Source organism: Schistocerca cancellata, chromosome 3 (assembly GCF_023864275.1).
Source record: "Schistocerca cancellata isolate TAMUIC-IGC-003103 chromosome 3, iqSchCanc2.1, whole genome shotgun sequence".
Taxonomy (NCBI): domain Eukaryota; kingdom Metazoa; phylum Arthropoda; class Insecta; order Orthoptera; family Acrididae; genus Schistocerca; species Schistocerca cancellata.
This window is the reverse complement of record NC_064628.1, coordinates 358,924,197-358,948,328: the sequence shown is the minus strand read 5'-3', so window position 1 is coordinate 358,948,328 and position 24,132 is coordinate 358,924,197.

Below are 24,132 nucleotides of genomic sequence, written 5' to 3'. Positions count from 1 at the left end.
GTTCACTGTATTCAAATTTGTAGTTATGACGTGGTGTAACGTCCGTCTGCAACAGCCAAGTGTAAGGACGTTTCAAAAGTTTTGACTCTTGAATTCCTTTCTTGTATCACAGTTCACACCGATTTGTTTGTTTGTTTGTTTTTATTTATATGAGAGATCTATGCGGCATCTCGCCTGGTTTCACTGTTCAATACATTTACTTGTGACGGTAATATATTCCTACGACATGACTCATGTTATATAACCAGTGTATAGTATGGCAATTTACAAGATTTCAGAAGGAGAACAGTCATGTCGATGGCTGGAAGATGGTTCACAAATCTGTGAAAAAGAAGTTGGACACAAGTGTGATTTGAAGACGCATCTCCCGCTTTGCAGTCCAATACCGCGACCGCACAACTACGTCGCCGTTGTTCTTGCACTGCACTGGATGTTTTACATCACGAGCTTCGACTGTTGACTTTATATTTTGCTTCCTTTTTCACATTTCAGTACACTTTATATTAGTTTTCATGCTTGACCTGTGTTCAGGATCTTACGGGCTCTCCACTGGGCCATTTTACAACTAAAGCAGAGGGGGGTGCGATGGAGAGTTTCCCTTGTAAGAGAAATAGGAAAATGTAACCACTGGTCTGGAAGCACACCGTGCTAAAATGCTCTAGTGAACAACCAACTAACTCTTTGCAGCATCCTCGCAAACGTCAGAAAATAGAAAAATATGCGGGTAACAACTCAAAATTATGAAGTTTGGAAAATCATACCAACAGAAATACACTCCAGTTTCGCGGAAATGAATACAGTTTCTTCCCGCTTATTCGAACGCATCTTCGATAGGTGTCTACATACTCAGTGATCTAATATGTAACTGCCTCTGAACGGCAACTCAACTTTGGGCTAAGTTACCGCACCCTCAACTTTGAGAATCACACTGATGAGACGCAGCTTACAAAACCCTCATTTGAACCATATTTGAGTACTGAATTTCTTTAACCATTCCTAGACAGGATTGCTACAAGTAGTATTCATTTATTTAACCTGATAAAATTATGGCCGTCAGGCAGTGTCTCGTATCTGACCAGGCATTTTATATATTTTGTATACACATAGTACAGTAAGCATGTTATATTACAGAAGCAGAGAAGATACAACGAAGAGCAGTCCTTTTCATTACCGGTTCATTCACTAATTACTAAAGGGTCACGGGGATACGTATCCAACACCAGTTGTAACGTTCTAATGCCGTATCTGTGGTGCGCTGTTTGACAGTCACGACGATCTAGGTCTGCTAAGCGGTCATGTTGCAAAGCGATATGAAATGGGCGAGCAAGTAAGACCGGTGGTGGCGATGGCAAATGGTCAGTTTATTGGGAGAATTCTGCGAAGTGTGGCTCATCTACAAATGTAATTGAGTACACAACACTAGTATGACTCGTTCTTGACTACCGCTCGAGTATTTTGCAACCCATGTAGGTCTGATTAAAGGAAGACACTAAACAAATTCAGAGGGATGCTGGTAGATTAGCTACTGGTAGGTTCGTGAGCATCACGGAGATGCTTCATGATCTCTAATGGGAATCCCTGGAGGGAAGACGTTTTTCCCACGAAACGCTAATGAGAAAATTTAGAGAATCGCCATTTGCGGCTGAGGGCAGAACGATTCACCGTACATTTCACGTAAGCACGTGAGATCAGAGGAATTAGGGCTCATATAGAGGCGTGCAGATACTCGCTTTTTTCGCATTCCATTTGCTAGTGGAAAAGGAAAGAGAATAACTGTAGTGGCCGCCACGAAAATTGGCACTTCAAGGTCATCTCACCGTCCTACAGCATCGCCATTTGGTGATAGTTCAAATGTTAGTAAAAATTCCGGAAAAAATATTAGACACGTCTACTTTTAGTCTAGAATATGGTGGAGTGTTTTCGAAAGAAAATTGTTGCCAGCTGCTAGGAAAAAAAATAAGAACTATTATTACAACAAATTTTGAAGAAATTTTTTTTTACTTCATCATGTGGAAAAAAATAGAATCACAGACCTATCTGGATTGAAAAGTTTATAGACGGATGTGATTCATATTTTACTGTGAAACCATAGAAGTACCCCGAGGCAAAAGATAAGATACGGTGGAGGTGCGCATGTGTTCCGTCTCTGTAACGAAAAATACCGCCTCTGATAAACATGCGTTCTGTTGGACCTCGTAGAAACTTCCAGCGAGAAAGTTGCTAAGAAAACTATGAAATTAATTTTGGTAACATCCGAGGCATCATCAGCGTACCGCGTCACGTATGAACGCATTTTATTTAACATGAGACTTCATGCGCAGTAGAACTGTATACTGCCGCAGGGATTTTAGTCCAGATAGCTCGCCTTAATGCGACCGAGCATATTCCCTATTTTCGGAAATATTTTTTATTTGTAGCTCTTACTGAAAAAAAATGGTTCAAATGGCTCTGAGCACTATGGGACTCAACATCTTAGGTCATAAGTCCCCTAGAACGTAGAACTACTTAAACCTAACTAACCTAAGGACATCACACACACCCATGCCCGAGGGAGGATTCGAACCTGCGACCGCAGCAGTCCCGCGGTTCCGGACTGCAGCGCCAGAACCGCACGGCCACCGCGGCCGGCAGCCCTTACTGACCCTTCGTCACTACACCCATCACCAAAATCCCCGATAAACGCTACACAAAAGGAACTCTAATTTCTTTCAAGCAAATATTTCATTTGAAGTCGACCGAAATATATTTTGCGTGTGGTTTTGTGAAACCCAAGCTTCAGCGAAGAATACCACAGCAGTATCGTCTCCAGCACGCAGTAAATGCACAGCGTACAGATAACTTCGTTCTTGCTGCTGCAGCGTCTTTGCATTCCATTAAAATTTTTTGTCTATGATTACACTTTCTGAAACCAAGTGAGCAGAGAAGACAAAGAATGGAGGTCTCTGAGCCAATGTAACCCTTTTCACCGTGATCACCTTGTATTTTTTCTAGCCATGGGGTACTCTCATCGGTCGTGGTATGTAGGTACAGTTCTGTGCACTAACTTTTTTTTATAAAAATCGTCAAATTCCGTAGACTTCCATTTTCATTTATGTCCCTTTCTTGGAGATTCTGCCAACGTTAGTGCACTGTTAATATAAAATTAGTCGATTTCGAAATGCCACAAGGTTTTGTTGTCATTTTATGAATTGGCGCGAAAGTTATATTATTTCTGATCTGTTCACTGTTATCCAGACCAATAAAAACTTCAGTACATTCGATACGAAAATTTTAAATTGTTTTCGAATGTTTCTACGCCCTCTGCGCAGGCCTTTTCTCGTGCATTTTTCCCACTACTGAACTCACGTCAGTGCTTCATTCCACGGAAGACTGAAACCACACATGATAATTGGATTAGATTTACTTTCATTGCAATTGATCCGTAGTGAGGAGGTCCTTCAGGATATAGATCATGTCAGAAAAACAACAATACATGACAAATATTTACAACTAAAACAAATAAGCTAATGTACCATTGCACAGGTCCCAAGCGGAATGATCGTCATTTTTTAATGAACACTATATGGAAGAGTCATTTTAAAAATGCTAATGCACTGAATTTAAAATAGCTTTTTTATTTATTTATAAGGTAATAAACATGTGATACAACTACTATAATACCTATTTACAATGAACACATTACTGCACTGAAATGGTGCAGAAGTTAGATTTTGTGTGTGTGTGTGTGTGTGTGTGTGTGTGTGTGTTTATATATTAGTTGGTTTTACTGAGAAATTCATCAATGGAGTAGAATCCTTTAGGCTTCTCTTAAACTGAATTTGTGTGTGTGTGCCGGCCGGTGTGGCCGTGCGGTTCTAGGCGCTTCAGTCTGGAACCGCACGACCGCTACGGTCGCAGGTTCGAATCCTGCCTCGGGCGTGGATGTGTGTGATGTCCTTAGGTTAGTTAGATTTACGTAGTTCTAAGTTCTAGGGGACTGATGACCACAGATGTTAAGTCCCATAGTGCTCAGAGCCATCTGAACCATTTTGTGTGTGTGTGTGTGTGTGTGTGTGTGTGTGTGTGTGTGTGTGTGTGTGTGTGAAATCTTATGGGACTTAGCTGCTACGGTCATCAGTCCCTAAGCTTACACACTACTTAACCTAAATTATCCTAAGAACAAACACACACACCCATGCCCGAGAGGGTTCGAACCTCCGTCAGGATCAGCCGCACAGTCCATGACTGCAGCGCCTTAGACCGCTCGGCTAATCCCGCGCGGAAAACTGAATTTCATTGGTTGTTACGTTTTTTATGGCTGCTGGCAAGTTATTGAAAATGTGTGTTCCTGAATAATGCACACCTTTTTGTATAAGACTAAGTGACTTTAAATCCTTGTGAAGATTATTCTTATTTCTAATATTGATTCCATGAAATGAGCTGTTGGTTTGAAAAAGTGATATATTTTTAATGACAAATTTCATTATGGAGTAAGTATATTGGGAAGCAGTAGTTAGTATCCCTAGTTCCCTAAGCAGGCTTCTGAAGGATGTTCTGTAGTTCACACCACATATAACTATTAGTGCACGTTTTTGTGTCCGGAAAACTTTAGCTTGATGAATTACCCCAAAAAATAATCCCATATGACATTATGGGATGAAAGTAACATAGTATGCCAGCTTTTTCATTTTTATATCGCCTATGTCTGACACAATTCGCATTGCAAATAGAGATTTGTTAACACGCTTCAGCAGTTCTGTGGTGTGCTCCTCCCAGTTGAATTTATTATCAAGCTGTAATCCCAAGAATTTGACACTGTCCACTTCTTCTATCTGCTTGTCATTGTATGTTAGGCGTATACTCGTGGGACACCCCTTACAAGTTCTGAACTGCATGTAGTGTGTTTGTAGTGTGCATTGTGTATCATACGATATCCCACGGAAAAACAGAACACTCGGCTGGCCTTGACCTCCTGCACTGCCAACGGTGTGGCAACAAAGCTATGCGACGGGCGAATCACAGCTCTTAGCGCCTGTGGACTGCAGGTAGAGGTGTCTAATTTCGTGACGGCCAGTTTGTAGTGGTACAAGGTACCCGCTAAGCCATGCTCCATATAGTGGCTTGAGTTACGTACGTAGTTCCAGAGGTGGACGGTACAAGGGAAGCGGTGGCGTCATCGTGGTGTGATTTACTGTCAAAATTACAAGCGCGTACTTTCCAAGAGAAGAATTAAAAACTTTGAGGTTCGCCGATAACATTGTAATTCTGTCAGAAACAACAAAGGACTTTGAAGAGCAGCTGAACGGAATGGACAGGGTCTTGAAGGGAGGATATAAGATGAACATCAACAAAAGCAAAACAACGATAATGGAATGTAGTCGAATTATATCGGGTGATGCTGAGGGAATTAGATTAGGAAATGAGACACTTAAAGTAGTAAAGGAGTTTTGCTATTTGGGGAGCAAAATAACTGATGCTGATCGAAGTAGAGGGGATATAAAATGTAGACTGGCAATGGCAAGGAAAGCGTTTCTGAAGAAGAGAAATTTGTTAACATCGAGTATAGATTTAAATGTCAGGAAGTCGTTACTGAAAGTATTTGTATGGAGTGTAGCCATGTATGGAAGTGAAACATGGACTGTAAATAGTTTGGACAAGAAGCGAATAGAAGCTTTCGAAATGTGGTGCTGCAGAAGAATGCTGAAGATTAGATGGGTAGATCACGTAACTAATGAGGAGGTATTGAATAGAATTGGGGAGAAGAGGAGTTTGTGGCACAACTTGACAAGAAGAAGGGACCGGTTGGTAGGACATGTTGTGAGGCATCAAGGGATGACAAATTTAGCATTGGAGGGCAGCGTGGAGGGTAAAAATTGTAGAGGGAGACCGAGAGATGAATACACTAAGCAGATTCAGAAGGATGTAGGTTGCAGTAGGTACTGGGAGATGAAGAAGCTTGCACAGGATAGGGTAGCATGAAGAGCTGCATCAAACCAGTCTCAGGACTGAAGACGACGACAACAACAACAACAACAACAACAACAACAACAACAACTTTCCAAGAAGTGTCAGACAGATAATCACTTTTTGCCTCATAAATGTCGCGGCATGGCCACGTTGAGAAAATCAGAGAAATTAGAAATTATTGCAGAGGCTTAGCAATTATCGTTCTTCTCGCACACCAGACGCGAATGAAAAAGTAAAGGAAGGAAGAATGGTGGCTTGCCGAGTGTTAATGAGACACAGAAATAGTATCCGGGAGTATAAAGAAACAGCTTCGTGCAGAAAACAAAGTGTAACATGTCGAGGGTTCAGTCTTTCAGACACTGTACAGTGTCGTGCTAAATTTAAGAGACCTGTGCAGACGGCCAGCTGTGTTACACAGCTACGAATCCTCGCTTCCGTTGTAAACACGTTCGAGTGCCGAAGACGTTAATTTAGGAGAGGCGGCGGCGGCGTGTCGCAGAAAGGCAGCTGCGCCGGCAGCCGGTTTACGGCCGGCTCATCACGGCCGGTGTTTTCGGGCGGCTATTAGCCGACACGAGAGAGCGCGCCCGGCCGGCGACACGCGGCTACAAGGCGGCCCTCATTTCACTCCCAAATGCTGCGGCGATAAACGGACCGAGCAGGGCCAGCCAGCTAGCATTGCCAGTCCGCGCACTCGGCCACACTGCTCGCTGTCCCCTCGTGTCGGCTCTAGCAGACCTCTTCCATTCGTTCCACCGCTACTTCGGACACTAACTAACTGCTATACCCCGTCACATTGAATGCACCTCTCTTATGGATGCAGTGAGTCTGAATACTGTTACTGACGTGGACGTGTTCGGTTTCGAAATGAGGAAGCACAAGCTAAGTTCGGAGTGACGCCTTATTTTTCTCCGACAAAAAACACTCTTGAAACAATACACGCAGATAGGCCAGCTCCCGAGGTAGGTGGTGTGGGAGCAACAGGGAGGGAAGTGCCGCCCCCCCCCCCCCCCCCCCCACTTTCTGAGTCAGTCAGTCAGTCAGTCAGTAGTAGCTGACGAAGACACGCGCAGCAACAGGGAAGTAACTGCTTGTGTGACGTTTACGATTTCCTAACCAGGAGCACGTCCGAGTCCTCCGATTGGTCCTCACCGGTGGCCAACCCAGTTACTGCTCGCACTGAGGCTGATCCCTCATCTGTGTGCTTCAATAGCTTAGTTTCTTGAGTTTCTGCGTGTAAATTTAATATCTAATAGCCACTGTTCTCGCGTTTTCGTTTGCGTCGGAAAGTAAACCAATTTTGTGACATGTTACATCTACATCCACATCCATACTCCGCAAGCCACCTGACGGTTTGTAGCGGAGGGTACCTTGAGTACCTCTATCGGTTCTCCCTTCTATTCCAGTCTCGTATTGTTCGTGGAAAGAAGGATTGTCGGTATGCCTCTGTGTAGGCTCCAATCTCTCTGATTTTATCCTCATGGTTTCTTCGCGAGATATACGTAGGAGGGAGCAATATACGGCTTGACTCCTCGGTGAAGGTATGTTCTCGAAACTTCAACAGAAGCCCGTACCGAGCTACTGAGCGTCTCTCCTGCAGAGTGTTCCACTGGAGTTTATCTATCATCTCCGTAACGCTTTCGCGATTACTAAATGATCCTGTAACGAACCGCGCTGCTCTTCGTTGGATCTTCTCTATCTCTTCTATCAACCCTATATGGTACGGATCCCCACTGCTGAGCAGTATTCAAGCAGTGGGCGAACAAGCGTACTGTAACCTACTTCCTTTGTTTCGGATTGCATTTCCTTAGGATTGGCATCTGCTTTACCGACGATCAACTTTATATGATCATTCCATTTTAAATCACTTCTAATGCGTACTCCCAGATAATTTATGGAATTAATTGCTTCCAGTTGCTGACCTATATTGTAGCTAAATCATATGGGATCTTTCTTTCTATGTATTCGCAGCACATTACACTTGTCTACATTGACATTCAATTGCCATTCCCTGCACCATGCGTCAGTTCGCTGCAGATCCTCCTGCATTTTAGTACAATTTTCCATTGTTACAACCTCTCGATATACCACGTACAAGTTCCTAATCAGGGGCGAATTATATAGTTTCACCTGAGTGCTTCGGTAGTTCGGTTTTTGAATATCTGCCTATTATTAAATACAGTTCCTGTGGGTTTTTTTTCTCTTCACGGTCTACAGTAGAGTTGCGCAGCCCATGCCGATAGTCTGTTTATCTGCATAGCTTAGTTTTCCACCGTCTTTAGTATGGACACGGACTGCGATTGTTGTGTGCGGATGCGAGCCGAGTTGGTGACACTTCGCTCTCAGCTTCAGGCTGTGATGGCTTCTATTACACAGCTTGAGGCTGCGGTGGATGAGCACCACAGTTGTGGGCCGGCTGTGGGGATCCAACGGACGTCCAAAAAAGTGTTCAAATGTGTGTGAAATCTTATGGGGCTTAACTGGTAAGGTCATCAGTCCCTAAGCTTACACACTAACCAACCTAAATTATCCTACACACACACCCATGCCCCAGGGAGGACTCGATCCTCCGCCGGGACCAGCCGCACAGTCCATGACTGCAGCGCCTTAGACCGCTCGACAACGGACGTCCAGCACGTCCGAGTCCTCCGATCGGTCCTGACCGGTGGCCAGCCCAGTTACAGCGGAATAATGCGACTTTACTCAAGGAAATAATCGAATGCCCTGTGACATGCACACCAGACAAAAGAAGTGAAACACCTTGAGAGGTGGTCGGACGTCAGTGTACGAGCGACGGTCAGTAAGGAAGCAAACCGTTTTCTTTCTCGGCCAATTTCAGTTGAAAAAATATGGAATTTGTTGCGGGACATCGTGAAATATTCCTGTTACAGCCTCTGTGATTTCATAAAGTTCCGGTAAGTGGCGGAGCTATAAATGGCCTTCAAAACGGCGTCCTCTGACGGAAGTGCGTTCCAAGCAAAGAGCTACCATCGAATTTTTTTTTTTTGTCGGAAAACCAGAGCATGACAGATATCCACTGGAACTTCCAGAGTGTGTATGGAAACTTGCCAGTGAATAAAACCACGGTGAGTGGTCGATGAGGCGTCTATCATCAAGGCACAAGGTCGAGCAAACCTGTTCGATTTCCCGCGTGCCGGGAGGCCGCACATAGCTGTGACTCCTGCAATGTTGGAACGTGCGGACACTCTCATTCGAAGTGATCAATAGATGGCAATCAAACACCTCGCCGCACAGCCTCACGTCACTGATGGTAGTGATGCCACGCTCGTCCACCAAATGGGGTACTCTCAGGTCTGTGCGCACTAGGTTCATCACCACCTAACGGAAGACCATAGAGGAGCAACGAAGGACCATTGTGCAAAATTGTTTGCACGTTACGAGGTTCATCATGACGATTTTTTTTATCGAACATCGTCAGAGACGATGAAATATGGGTTTATCGTTTCCAACAGGAAACAAAACCCCAATCATGTAGTGGCCTCTCGCCGGAGAAAACGTTCAAAGCCGCGCTCTCGCCGGCCAAGTAATGACGACCGTCTTCCGGATCTCTCAAGAGTTCGATGTCCTGCCTCGTAGCACAACGAAAAACTCAAATATATTTGCTACCCTCACGAAATTGCACCACGTAAGTGCAAACTAACTTCTCCTTCTCCATGACAACCCAAGGCCTCACACAAGTCTGCGCACCCGAGATGAGCTCATAAAACTTCATTTCACTGTTCTTCCTCATCCACCGGCCGCGCGGGGTAGCATCACGGTCTCGGGCGTCTTGCACGGTCCACGCGGCTCCCCCCGTCGGAGGTTCGGAGGTTCGAGTCCTCCCTCCGGCATGTGTGTGTGTGTGTGTGTGTGTGTGTGTGTGTGTGTGTGTGTGTGTGTGTGTGTGTGTCGTCCTTAGCGTAAGTTAGTTTAAGTTAGGTTAAGTAGTGTGTAAGCATAGGAACCGATGACCTCAGCAGTTTGGTCCCATAAGCCCTTATCACAAATTTCCAATTTCTTTCCTCATCCACTCTTGAGCCTGAATCTCGTACCTTCCGACTTCTATCTGTTTGCCCGATGAATGATGCAACGTGCGGGAAGCTGTACGTGTATGATGAGAGGTTGCTGATTTAGCAAGCCGTTGGCTCCGACGACGACCGGTAGAGTGGTACCATTGAGCGGAGATTATGCTGAAAAATAGGGTTTTGTAGCCAAAAAAGCGGGTAATAATACTGTGTACTGGAATCCTGAATAAAATCAACCTGTTTTAGAAAAAAAGAGTGTTTCATTACTTACTGAACGCCCCTCGTAACTTCTTACACGTAAACAAAACTAGGGGTGGGGTATGTCCTGTGTAGCACTGGTCAGAGACTATCAGCAGCCGTACTAGGGAATTAACGTCCCTTGCCTAGGCTGTCGTGAAAACGACAACACAAGCGGTAGACTGGTGCCATGAGTGGGAAGCACGGATGAACGGAAACAGGTGGACAGCTCGTGGGCAGCCGGTGTGTTGGGCTGCGGCCGCTGCGGTTAACGCACCCTGACGTCTGAGGTCGTTAACATTTCTCAGCTGCCGCCGCCGCCGCCACCGCCGCCACCGCCGCCTCACGCCGTGACACTCCCGTAGAGCCCCGCCAGCCACCGCGCGATACGCGTCACATCTCTCGGCGGACGGGCCCCGCTGAGCCGGCTTAACGGCCGCCCGTCCGTCGCGCGTATTACTGGACGATTGTCCATCTCGTGGCCCTATCTCACATCATTTCGCCTTACGTCAGCAGCGAGAGGCTGCCGCACGACGAGCAACGGTCGGCTGCTCGGGCGGACAAGGCGGCAGACATGACACCAGTGCTCGAGGCTGATGATGATGCTGCGAGCGCAGAGACAAAACACACCTGAGAGGTTCCGAAAAACCCATTGTTGGCATCCCCACAGGGTCGTAACTACTCAGAAAAATCTGCCTTTCGAAATACCTTCACGCTGGACATGTAGCACGTACACTAAGGTGACAAAAGTCACTCCTAGTATCGTGTCGGACCTCGTTTCGCCAGGTATACCGGAGCTGCTCGACATAGCATGGAGTCAACGAGTCGAAAGAAGTCCACTGTTGAAATACTGAGCCACGATGCCTCTACAGCCTTCGGTAACTGCCTAACAGTTGCTGGTGCAGGATGTTGTGCACCAACTGATCTCTCGATTATGTACGCTACTGGCCATTAAAATTGCTACACCACGAAGATAACGTACTACAGACGCGAAACTTAGCCGACAGGAAGAAGATGCTGTGATATGCAAATGATTAGCTTTTCAGATCATTCACACAAGGTTGGCGCCGGTGGCAACATCTACAACGTGCTGACATGAGGAACGTTTCCAACCGATTTCTCATACACAAACAGCAGTTGACCAGCGTTGCCTGGTGAAACGTTGTTGTGATGCCTCGTGTAAGGAGGAGAAATGCGTACCACCACGTTTCCGACTTCGATAAAGGTCGGAATGTAGCCCATCGCAATTGCGGTTTATCGTATCGCGACATTGCTGCTCCCGTTGACTGTTATCAGAATATGGAATGGGTGGGTTCACCAGAGTAATACGGAACGCCGTGATGGATCCCAACGGCCTCGTTTCACTAGCAGTCGAGATGACAGACATCTTATCCGCATGGCTGTAACGGATCGGCATGGGCTATCAGCTCGGAGACATGACTGCGGTTACCCTTGACGCTGCATCACAGACAGGAGCGCCTGCGGTGGTATACTCGACGACGAACCTGGGTTCACGAATGGCAAAACGTCATTTTTTCGGATGAATCCAGGTTCTGTTTATAGCATCATAATGGTCGCATCCGTGTTTGCCGACATCGCAGTCAACGCACATTGGAAACGTGTATTCGTCATCGCCATACTGCAGTATCACCTGGCGTGATGGTATGGGGTGCCATTGGTTACACGTCTGGTCAAGCAACTGGCTCGTCAAAATACGCCAGTCTCTACTCTTGATGAACTGCGGTATCGTGTTGAAGCTCCATGGGCAGCTGTACCAGTATACGCCATCCAAACTCTGTTTGACTCAATGCCAAGGCGTATCAAAGCCGTTATTATGGCCAGAGGTGGTTGTTTTAGGTACTGATTTCTCAGGATCTATGCACCCAAATTGCGTGAAAATGCAATCACATGTCAGTTCTAGTATGATATATTTGTCCAATGAATACCCGTTTATCATCTGCATTTCTTATTGGTGTAGCAATTTTAATGGCCAGTAGTGTAACATAAATGTTCGACGGGATTCATGTCGGACAATCTGAGTGGTCAGCTCATTGGCTCCAATTATCCAGAGTGTTCGTCAAACTAATCGCGAACAACTGTGGCCCGGTGATATACGGCACATTGTCATCCACAGAAGTTCCGTCGTTTTGTGCGAACATGAAGTCCATGAAAGGCTATAAATGGTCTGCAAGTAGCCGAACATAACAATTTGCAGCTAATAATCGGTTCAGTTGAGCCAGGGGACCTATTCCATTCCATGTAAACGCAGCCCATTGTTGACAACTTGCGTCCATGGCTTCGTCCGCTCTGCGCCACACTCGAACCATGCCAACTGAAATGGAGACTCATCTGACCATACAATGAACTTCCAGTCATGTGGGACACATCCGATACGGTCAGGAGCCCAGGAGAAGCGCTGAAGGCGATGTCATGGTTTTAACAAGTTCACTCGCGTCAGTCGTCTGCTGCTACAACCCTTTAACCCCAAATTTCACCGCACTGTCCTAAACGGATACTTTTGTCATAAGTCCCTCATTGATTTCAGCGGTATTACACGTGGTATTGCTTGTATATTAGCACTGACAGCTCTATGGAAACGCCGCTGCTCTCGGTCATTAAGCAAAGGACATCGGCCACGTCGTTTTCCTTGGTGAAAGGCAATGCCTGAAATTTGTTATTCTCGTCACAGTCTTGACACTGTGGATCTTGGAATACTGAATTCCCTAACTATTTCCGAAATGGAATGTCCCATGCATTCAGCTACACCTACCATTCCGCGTCCAAAGTTGTAATTCCCGTCGTGCGGCCATAATTAGGGGGATGTGGGAAAACCCTTTCACACGAATCAGCTGAGTAGAAGTGAGAGCTCCGCCAATGCGCTACCCTTTTGTACGTTGTGTACGCGGTACTGCTTCCATCTGTCTATGTAAATATCGCTATTACGTGACTTCCGTCACATCAGTGTGCAAAGGGTGGCTATAATTAAAACGGCCGAAGCGGCCGAGCGGTTCTAGGCACTTCAGTCTGGAACCGCGCTGCTGCTGCTGCGGTCGCAGGTTCGAATCCTTCCTCGGGCATGAATGTGTGTGACGTCCTTAGGTTAGTTAGGTTTAAGTAGTTCTAAGTTCTAGGGGACTGATGACCATAGATGTTAAGTCCCATAGTGCTCAGAGCCATTTGAACCCATTAATCTTTCCCTTCTTGAGACAGCCGGCCATGAAAGACTAGTGATCGTAGGAAAATGAAACATTGCTGAAATATTTGAAGACGTATGGAAGAGAATTAACGAATATACCATTGGAATAAACATGTTTTAATTTCTTATACAGCGGTAAACTATCTGATCAAAAGTACCCGTACACCTATTAATGAACATTAACATGGCGCGTGTCCACCCTTCGCCTTTATGGCGGATTGAATTATTTTGGGCTCACTTTCAGTGAGGTGCCTGAATGTCTGTATAGGAATGAAAACCCATTCTTACTCACGGGTCGAAACCAGAGATGGTAGCGTTTGACGTGCGTACGAATTTTTGCGTTGCCCATATTCGCAGTTCTGCGTATCGGCATGTCCTTGGGGATGGAAATGGGCTTCGTCTGAACACAGAATGTTCCACGGCCATTCATTGTCGACTTCCATGCAAGCAAGAAATTCCAGAACGAACGTCTGTCTTGCTGGCAGGTGATTGGGAAGCAACTCCTGAACATAAGTATGGGTATCAGTGGAGGATGTTTCGTAGGATTTTATAATCCGTGCTCGTAGGCATGTCCAACGTTCAGGCAGTTCCCCAAGCTCTGCGTGTTTGCACACCGTCTCTCGACCTCTCCTGTAATACTGTGGTTACATCATCTACAAACGTCGGATCAACCGCTTTCTTCCCTCTGTCACACGGCATTTCAAAAGAACCTGTCTTTTCTAATTTTGTAATCATTTTCTCCTCCGTGAGTGGGCGGAACTTCTGCAGGGCTACCGGCGCGCAGCCACAGTTCTTGTAGACCGCTGTTGTTAAACGTGAGCGAGCTGTGTAAACCAAGCACAGTGATGACACAAGAACTGTGTTAGCGACAGCTCTCTGCCCTGTAGTAGTGGTTTCTGTAATGCGGAAGCTGGAGAAAATGACACTGTGACAACAGCGTGCGTTTGCAGCCAGTGATCGGGAGAAAGGCAGAGTGAGGGAGCTCAAGGTGTAGGAAAACTCACGTGCCTCTCCTACTAAATTCTTAAACCGACTTCTTGGTCATATTTCGCGCTCCTCTTCGCCTGCTCCCATGGTGGGGGCGTACCTCGCCACCCCATCAGTGCAGCCAGCGGCGATTCTAGAAGTCGGTCAAGGGGGTTCTGGTGCGTAGTCGATGTTCTAACTCATCGCAAAGAGGTCCCATTGGGTTGAGTTTGGAACTCTGTACATGCCACTCCATTTCAAGAAAGTCATTGTCCACAAAGCAATGCCTCACAGATGCTGCTTTACGACAGGATGTACTGTCATGTAATCTACACTCCTTGCATTCACTTTCAGTAATGCAAACATTAAATTAACATCTTAAGCTGCCACACTTCTTCTTCTTCTTCTTCTTCTTCTTCTTCTTCTTCTACTACTACTACTACTACTAATAATAATAATAATAGATTAAATATGACGGTATATTCCATGATCGTGTTACCAAGTTTCAGTCATTCTAAATAAAGCTGTCATCAACCTGAAGGTAGGTTTGAACACTACAGTGTATCACGCTAAGTTTCATCCAATGGTCTGTTCTTGCTTTCCTCCAACTTTTGAATTGATTAACTTAGGCAGTTTATAGGGGAACCAAAAGTTTAAAGCGGACTTTGAATCACAGTGCGATTTGGAATTTTTTCACACTACAGATCATTGGCGGATGTGAAAAAAGCTGTGACAGAAACAGTCGTAGAACCGACTGGGAATTGAACATTAGACCTCTGGATTCCTCGTCTGACACTTACTCACTAAATCACTGATTATGGAATGAAAGATAAGTCTATTTTGTTATATGTATTTCATTTTCTTTCAATATGTTGTCTGACAAGAGGAATGTCCCTCGCTGAAAGTGTATAAGTGCTGAATACCCGGTATTTAAGGTAATTAAGTTGCAGAAAACGATAGAAACTATAGGCCTACGGATTACTGTTGAAAAACTCCATAAGCATTTCCACGACTTGTGATGTAGTCGTGCAGGAGGCAGTATGATCCCGGAATATTTATTACCTTCTTCGTTTACAGATTGTGATCAGAAAACTTTAACAGGTAATTAATTTAGAGCTACAGAGACTGCCTTCAGACATGGGTGCAGGAAAGAGTGCTAAAGTATCCAGATAACGTGCGTGACTATACCGAACTCACGTAATTTATTCGTGTGTGTTGGCTCTCTTTCTGTTTTCAGGTCTGAAGATGATCACTCAGGCCGAAACTAACTGCCTGTTAAAGTTTTATGATTAGTAACTGGAAATAAGATAATGATATTGCAGACGTCTTTCTTCACATGGACAACCGTTCCATCCGTCACCAGTTTTCTCCAAGATCTGCAGGGCTCCATTGTATCACGATTGCATTTAAGATTCGTTCATTTTCTGTACGCTCTTATGTTCAGAGACTTTTCGCTAATGAAACAGATATTAACTCCACTCATTAACCTATGCCGTCAGCTCCTCCGTCTCTTAATTTAAGATGGCGATCTCTTAATATGCAAAACAGGCGATAATTATTGCTATCATATTTAAGTGCCACTCTGTGGCGGCCTCAGCTTTCCACTTTTGGGATAAACGCGGAAGTAATCTCAGGGCGACCTGTCACGAAAGGTCCTCTTCAAAGGCTGCCGCCTGAATTTTGGGGAAACTATAATACGATAATATGCTTTCCATCAAAATAGTTCAACTTTCATCGCTCGTTCTGAGAACTGAATGCAGTAATTCATTTGGGACGACAGAGTATCTAATCTTAAAACGGGTACTTATTTTCTCGTTGATATACAGATAAACGTCAGATATTTTAATGACGGTTTATCGTCTCTCCGTCCTTAGTTCTGGCACAGGGTGACATTTCAGACCAGCCGCGGTGTATTCCTGTAACGATAAGGTGTGCTGCCTATATCGTCAGAAGCTTCGTGATGCTGTTGACACAAGGAAGTAGCAACGTCAAAAACTTTAGCGAAATGTAAGATCTGCAGAGTATCAACACTTGAAGCAGGGTGTATGGCCTGGCTGTTAGACCCAAAAAAAAAGAAATAAATAAATAAGTGGGAGATAGTAAAACGAAATTTACTGTCCGTCACTTGGGTACTTATAGAAGTATTATGTAAAAAAACATAAAACAAAACAAAAGAAACGAAAAAATAAGAACTCGTTAAAAACAGAGGATATAAATAAAAAGATTAAAACTGTAGGGATATTAATATTAAATACGTGAAATTTCGCTATAAAATCGTAGTTGTGGGTAAGTACACGGAGTATTTACAAAATTGGCTAAGGAAGAGACTGTATGCAATGGTTTAAACAAGGCTTTATAGCGGCGCATACTTTGCCCGGTATATTCTTCTCAGTACTTGTCAAAGTTGCTTTCTGCGAAACAAGCGTGAGCATCCGTCTACATACCAGGCCCAACTGGAAAGTTGACAAGTCGCTACTCAAATCCAATCTCTACGTGAGCACTTCGTGTAAAACAACCTTTTACTCAGAGATGCTGCAGCATTCATAGCACATTCTCAAAATGGCCATCAGAGGCTTATTGACGAGTCTGCCACTGCATAGAAACTCTACGTCTGTAAATGTAAAGAAAAATGCGGTCATGGCCCAAAGGTACATGGAGTTGGCTGCCATAATATTGGCTGCTGGTGGTGGTAAGTTCCTATGGGACCAAACTGCTTAGGTCATAGGTACCTAGGCTTACACACTTTTTAATCGAACTCTAACTTACGCTAAGGACAACACATGCACCCATGCCCGAGGGAGGACTCGAACCTCCGACGGCAGAGCCGCGCGAACCGTGTCAAGGCGCCGAAGACGGCGCGACTACACCGAGCGGCAGAATATTGGATGATTCCCAGTTGAATGCAGTCAACTGATTCTGCCACCTCAACTCGTCAGTGTCAGAAGACCTCTCTCTCGGCGACGAAAAAAATATGCGAGAATTGGCAAAGCTGCAAATTCTTCCGGGAAGGTCCGCACAAGAGTATGGGACAGAAAACAAGTAACGGTAGCCGCAAAAACACTCGAACATCAAGCATGTATGTTGAGCGCATTTTTGTATGGTACCGAGACTTGGACATCATGTGTTGAACAGTAACGTAAGCTTAACATCCTTTGTTTGCATTGCTTATGAAATATTCTAACCTTTACTTGGAGGGGCCCTGTGACAAATGAGACGTTCCTGAATCCTGTGAAGCAAGCGAGTATCACCGCACCTGACAAGGAATGTCGCCAGCGGTGGCCAGGACTCTTACGTCACGTGGAGCGCTCCCGTATTTTTCGATGCACGTCACTAACGAGAGACCGGAGCGGTCACACGGTTCCAGACTGAAGCGCCTTTAACCGCACGGCTACACCGGCCGGCCTCTTGGCAATTGTAATGCTACACATCGGTTGTAGACTATGAATCATGTGGTAAGAATACATTACCGTCGCAAGTAAAGGTGAAGAATAATGAGTGCAGGCGAGGTAACACATTGACATTTAACAGAAATGAAAGTAACAAATAAACAGATGTGAACTATTTTTCAACAATGAAACTCAAAACTTCCAAAACGGAACCCAACTTCAAACACATTAAAAATTTGTGTTTGATAGAGCACAGGAGAACAATGATTGTGAACCGTTGATATCATTTGTGGCAGCTTATGTGACAATCATTTATATATTCATTACTTTAGGAGTGATCACATTCACATCCATAGGGTCAAGCTCACGCGATCACATTTCAAGAGCAAATACGCAATGCCACTTGATGCGCAATAGAAGACAAAATTTTGTTATGGAGCTAGATAGATAGATTTTCGTAAGCTTAAGAATAAAACTACCAGCGTTACACAACATTCGAAACGATTAACAATGTTTTTTTGTGGTATGTTACAATACAGCATCACCGGTCTATTGCGGTCTAACTGTGTTGGTGAAGTAGTAAATTTATCCACATGGCAGTGACTGCGTCACTGCAATTCACTTTGCAGGTGTGGCGGTGGGACTTGTAGTCCCGTACCACTTTCTGACGGTGACAGTACTACATGAGTCAGGCAGAAAAATTTAGCCTAATGTGGGCAGGTAGGGTGGAAAGTATTGGACGTAGAATGGGGGGATGGTCCCGCCAAAGGATGCATCCGTGGTGGGCGTGCCAGGCCTATCGTTAGCCATGGACAGAATCCGATTCCTCTAGGATGGTTAGGGGAACCGGATATCGATGCCAGCGGCGTGGAAGTGTGGTCCCAACGTGGCGTAACCCATGGAGAGTGTCCCGCAAGGCATCCACTTTCTCATAGAGCCACCGCGCGTTGTTGCGTATGGTCGTCTTTAGGGGGACGATATCCGCTTCCTCGTGGAGAGTGCAATTCTCGTGAGTGGCGGGGCGTGCAGGCTCCACCTGAGCAACTTGTTCTGCAGGCGCTGCAACGCCCGCATCCTGGTGACAATAATCGTGGCCCATGCAACAGATCCATACGTGAGGGCAGGCAGGAGTACTGTTCGGTAAATGCGGAGTTTGGTATGCAGGTTAAGTTCCCTACTGCGAAAGAGCGGGTACAAGGCCCTGGTTAGCTTTTGCCCCTTGTTGGTGACACACTCCGCATAACCCGCGAGATAGGTGGTTGTCGGGGACCAGGGCACCTGCACACCTGCAATCGAGATATTGCGGCGGAGGACTGGGCGCCGTTTCGTGAGGTAAACTGCCGTAGTTTTGGCGGCATTGAGAGTTAATTTGTTTGTCCGGCACCAAGTGATAGTGGCGTCCACGTGTCGTTGGAGATGCGGTCAGTGGTGGTTTTTTTTTTTTTCTTTTAAATGGACTTGTAGTCCGAGGTGATAGGTTACAATACAGCATCACCGGTGTGTTGCGGTCTAACTGTGTTGGTGGGCCAGTAAATTTCCACTGTGCAGTGGCTGTGTCACTGCAATTCACTTCGGAGGAGTGGCGGTGGGACTTGTAGACCCGTACCACCCTCTTACGGTGATAGTGCTACATGAGTCAGGCAGAATTTATTGCCTACCACGGGCAGGTGCAGGTGTGGCGGTAGGACTTGTGGTTCCGTACCGTGGGTGGGTGCAGTGGTGGTCAACCGAACAAATTATTTATATGACTCAAATACTCCTTACGACTGCGAGAGACAGATTATCTCTGACTCGTAATATAAAAATTCTATGGATGGAATGTGGAACATTACGTGTACAGTGGACAATTGAGAATTTCGGAGAGTAGGACTGCAGTGGAATTGTAATTAGCGGCAGTGTTGTAAGCTGCCATTTTGAATCGGAATGTAATTTGATTAATAATGATAACATTTCATCTCAGACAAGAAAATTATGTATGCTGAAATGTATTTAGGAGGATCATTTCGGAAAAATATAATTTCATGGATGGAAAAGATACGTTAAATTCTTTGGTTATTTTAACTTCTCCCTTGTCTCTGGGCCGGAACATTATTTGGCGTGTCTAAACTCATAGGGAACTTTTTATCCTGCAGTAAAGCCTGCACCACGGTCGTTTATCCTCTATTCCGAGAAACTGATTTCTTGACTTTCATCGAAATTAATGCTTAACTTGGACACTGATCCCCATGCTGCAGAATGAGTACGTCGTAGCACTCAAGACGGCTTCCCCACGGCGTACGAACGTGCCTCTGGCTGTTTTAAGAATTTTCAGAGTCGACAATCACCGACATTCTGCGGAGGCACAGAGATTTTATTCAAGGTGCTGACTCCGACAACGAGGGTCAGACAGGGTATGATTATGAATTGGAACTTCTAATCACTTTGTTTTATAGATATGAGAATTCAAAGTAGTACCAAAATTTCTACCTGGAAGTGGGCGATAACTGTGTAAGAATATTGAGGAAGTGACTTCTCTCGCCCAAAAGATTCCATTCAAGCAGGCCAGAGTGGCCGAGCGGTTAAAGGCGCTACAGTCTGGAACCGCACGACCTCTACGGTCGCAGGTTCGAATCCTGCCTCGGGCATGGATGTGTGTGATGTCCTTAGGTTAGTTAGGTTTAAGTAGTTCTAAGCTCTAGGGGACTGATGACCTCAGATGTTAAGTCTCATAGTGCTCAGAGCCACTTGAACCACTTGAATTACGACTGGAGTGGGCAAGGGGACTATCGGGATTCGACCGTCGAGCAATGGAAACGTATCGGTTCTTTGGGTGTCACATTTTTGCTACACCAGTTCGATGGTCATCTCCATAAACACCGTCATCAAGGTGAACGGAGGCTCGAAACGTTCGGCGCGCCACGGACGCAGGCTGGTGGAACCCCTATAATGCTATGGGAGACATTTTCCTCCGCTTGCATGAGACCTGTGGTAGTAACAGAAGCCACGCTGACAGCTTCGAACCACCTGCATCCCTTCGTGCTTGCTGTCTTCCCCGACGGCGATGTCATCTTTCAGCAGTATAGGTGTCCGTGTCTCGGAGCCAGAACCGCTCTACAGTCATTTGAGGAAGCATTATGTTGAGCTCACGTGTATGCCTCGACGACAAAATTCGTCTGATGTAAATACCACGGAACCCATCTGGATCGCTATCGGGTGTAGTCAGCGGCCCGTTATTTATGCGAAATACATGACCTGTGCGTAGACATCTCACGCCACATACCTCCACAAACCTACCAACAAACTGTCAGATCCTTGATCAACAGAATCAGTGAGTTATTTCGTTCCAAAGGCGGACAAACAAGCTACTAATCACATGGACATAATGTTTTGGCTCATCGGTGGATGTAGCGATATGGCCGCCATCCACGGCATCCCAAGCGACAGAGAAGAGCTGTCGCGGGATCGAGTGGCCGCTGAACCCAGCTACTGTGAAAAGAGACACTCGCTGGCACTGCTCAGAAGGGCGGGCAGCCGTCCAGCGCGCTTCTCCACCGACACGGTCGAACGCCTTTGCAGAACTTTCTCTTTCATCCACAACGAGCTACTTAGTTCCTAATAACAGCTTGAGACAAGCCAAACGTGTATCAAAACGGAATTAAATGTAATAATACTTCACGTGAAATGTTTCCTATTCCCGTTTGTCATTTTGCAAGTTAACTAACTGAAAACTTTTTTCTTAATTTTAAAGACCGCTCACCCAAAAAAATATTAATCAAACTCTTCAAAACGGCGCAGTCGTCGCTTTCGAGCGCCGTACATATTATACAGCTGGTACCATTCAGTCACGTGACCGTCCATTCTCATGTTAGTAAGGGGTGTGTGTGTGTGTGTGTGTGTGTGTGTGTGTGTGTGTGTGTGTGTGTGTGTGTGTGTGTTCACGCGCGTCAGTCGGTTGCGTGGAGAACTATGAGAATTACGAACTGTCCGACGTCTCTACAAAAAATGGTGTACTACTGGCAGCCACGTGTGACAGCGCTCATAAAACGATTCTAACCACAGGAGGCGGAGGTGAGTGTCGTGTGCTGTCTATGATTGCAGTGAGAAACTACCGCGAAGACCAGATGTGGCGAGTCTTGCACGCTGCATTTACACGCGTCCCATCTAACAGGCCACGTCACATGGTTCAAAAATGGTTCAAATGGCTCTGAGCACTATGGGACTTAACATCTGAGGTCATCAGCCCCCTAGAACTTAGAACTACTTAAACCTAACTAACCTAAGGACATCACACACATCCATGCCCGAGGCGGGATTCGAACCTGCGACCGTAGCGGTCGCGTGGTTCCAGACTGTAGCGCCTAGAAGTGCTCGGCCACACGGCCGGCATCACATGGTAATAGGTGCATTGTCGTCTCAGCATAACTGTACCATTTCTTACACCATTTGTTTGTTGCTCGCTTCTGCCGGAATTGCTATTAAAACAGCACTGATCCCTTTTCCTGTTTTCTATAATAACGCAATTTTCGAGGTAATGCAAATTTTACGAATAAAACGTACTCGTTCTTTAAGAAAGGTTTACTTAGAAACGAGAAATTTTACCACTGCTGCTATGGCCAATTAATATTCCCGTTTTTTGACCGGTTAGTAGTTAAAACACCTGTCATAACCGGGACCAAGCAAGTACCGACAATACCGGTTATCCTGTATCGGTTTTAAGCGTTCGGTTTTTCCCACCCGTAGTCCAGGGTCCTCATTGTAGCCAAAGGCCGAGTAGCAAATATACATTTCCAGCCCGTCACTCTTTAACGTGAATTCCTGCAAATTAATGATTTGTATTATGTTTTAGTTTGTCTTTAAGACGACTTTCCGCGTCTAGTCGTTCCAGCAAAGTACACGTGTCGCTACATGAGTGCTGCATCGATGGAACAAAGCGGAAGAGTAGCACAGAACGTTTACTAAGATTAGCAGGGCCCACTATTCTTTCAATAACCTGCAGAGATGGCCCAGGCCGTCTGTCTGAGCCTCTCTTGTATTTTGCATCTATCCCTGCCTCCATTATTCTGCATTTGCCCTTAAATATCACTCTTCCTTTCAAACACATTTCCCATCCACCCCTGTCGCCGATAAGACTGGCATATGGAATAACTCCATTCATCCTGGAGGAGCCCGCTGTAAATCGAGACTTGAATTTATGACTTTCAGTCGCCTCTGACAGCCACCTACTCCATCTTGCCCATATCCCCTTTTTCTGCCTCCTATTCACAAAAGAGTATTTCACTTGTCACCAACGATTACCGTTTGTGGACTTACAGCGCGAAAAGCGAAATCTCTTTCGGTTTATTGCATTAATTACATATTTTTTCTTGGAAAAACACTGAGCGTATTTACAGCGTAAGGAAACCGATACATTAGTGGTAATCAACCTGCTCCCTAGCGCCCTCTAGTGGGTGCTCCAGCTTTCATAGTGGGTGGCACACAGTAACAGATTTGAAAAACATTTTCATTAGATTTTCATAAATTTTTGACGCAGTGTATCGTAAGTAATTATTACTGTATGTTTTAACGTGCTATAACTCTGCTTTATAAATTTAATAAAGTAAAGTTACTTCTCTACTCTATAAATCACCATTACTGCAGAACAGGTGGGCGATTGGAAAATTTTACTGCTAAAAGAGATAAAAAAAAGTGGGCGGTAGGTAAAAAAAAAAGTTCATTACCCTCGCGTTAGATTATCGTGACATCCGTACACATCCCAGCCAACATTCGCGTACTACTGAAAGGCTCGTAAATTACTCTTAGTACTGATGTTCGGTTAAGACCGTTTATGAGAAAGTTGCAGGCACTGTCACTCGGTTACGTCTTCTGTAACGATATCCACAGTGTACTACAAGTAAATACTGAGCTGTTACCTTCCTCCCATCTTGTCAATGAGCTCGTAAAATTTGAAATTACCTTGCCGCATTCAACAGGTAAAGATGCTGTAGCAAGACGTTCAGCAAAACACCTCGTGAACTGTTGTGATTAGAACGTCACACAGCTGTCCATTTAAACCAATTCCTAAGCATACTGCCTCTATCCTGAACTATTATGGCTAATAATCCGTTAGATAGTATCTGTCTCCAAGAATGATTGACTGAGATCGCAGATACGGAATACAATCACGTTTATTCACATACAAAATAAATATATTTCGGTGACACACATGAACGGATGAAATATTATTTAGCAAGAGATGCTGTAGCAGTACATAACCCTGAAAATGTGAGTACAGTTTGTTATACGGAAAAGTCCTTTATCAAGCTAGTTCATTTGATGAATAGGCCTATTGGGTTATTACTGTTATTAGTTTAGATCGGTTAGAATTCATGATGTCCTTGCCACGCGGAGTGGCCGCGCG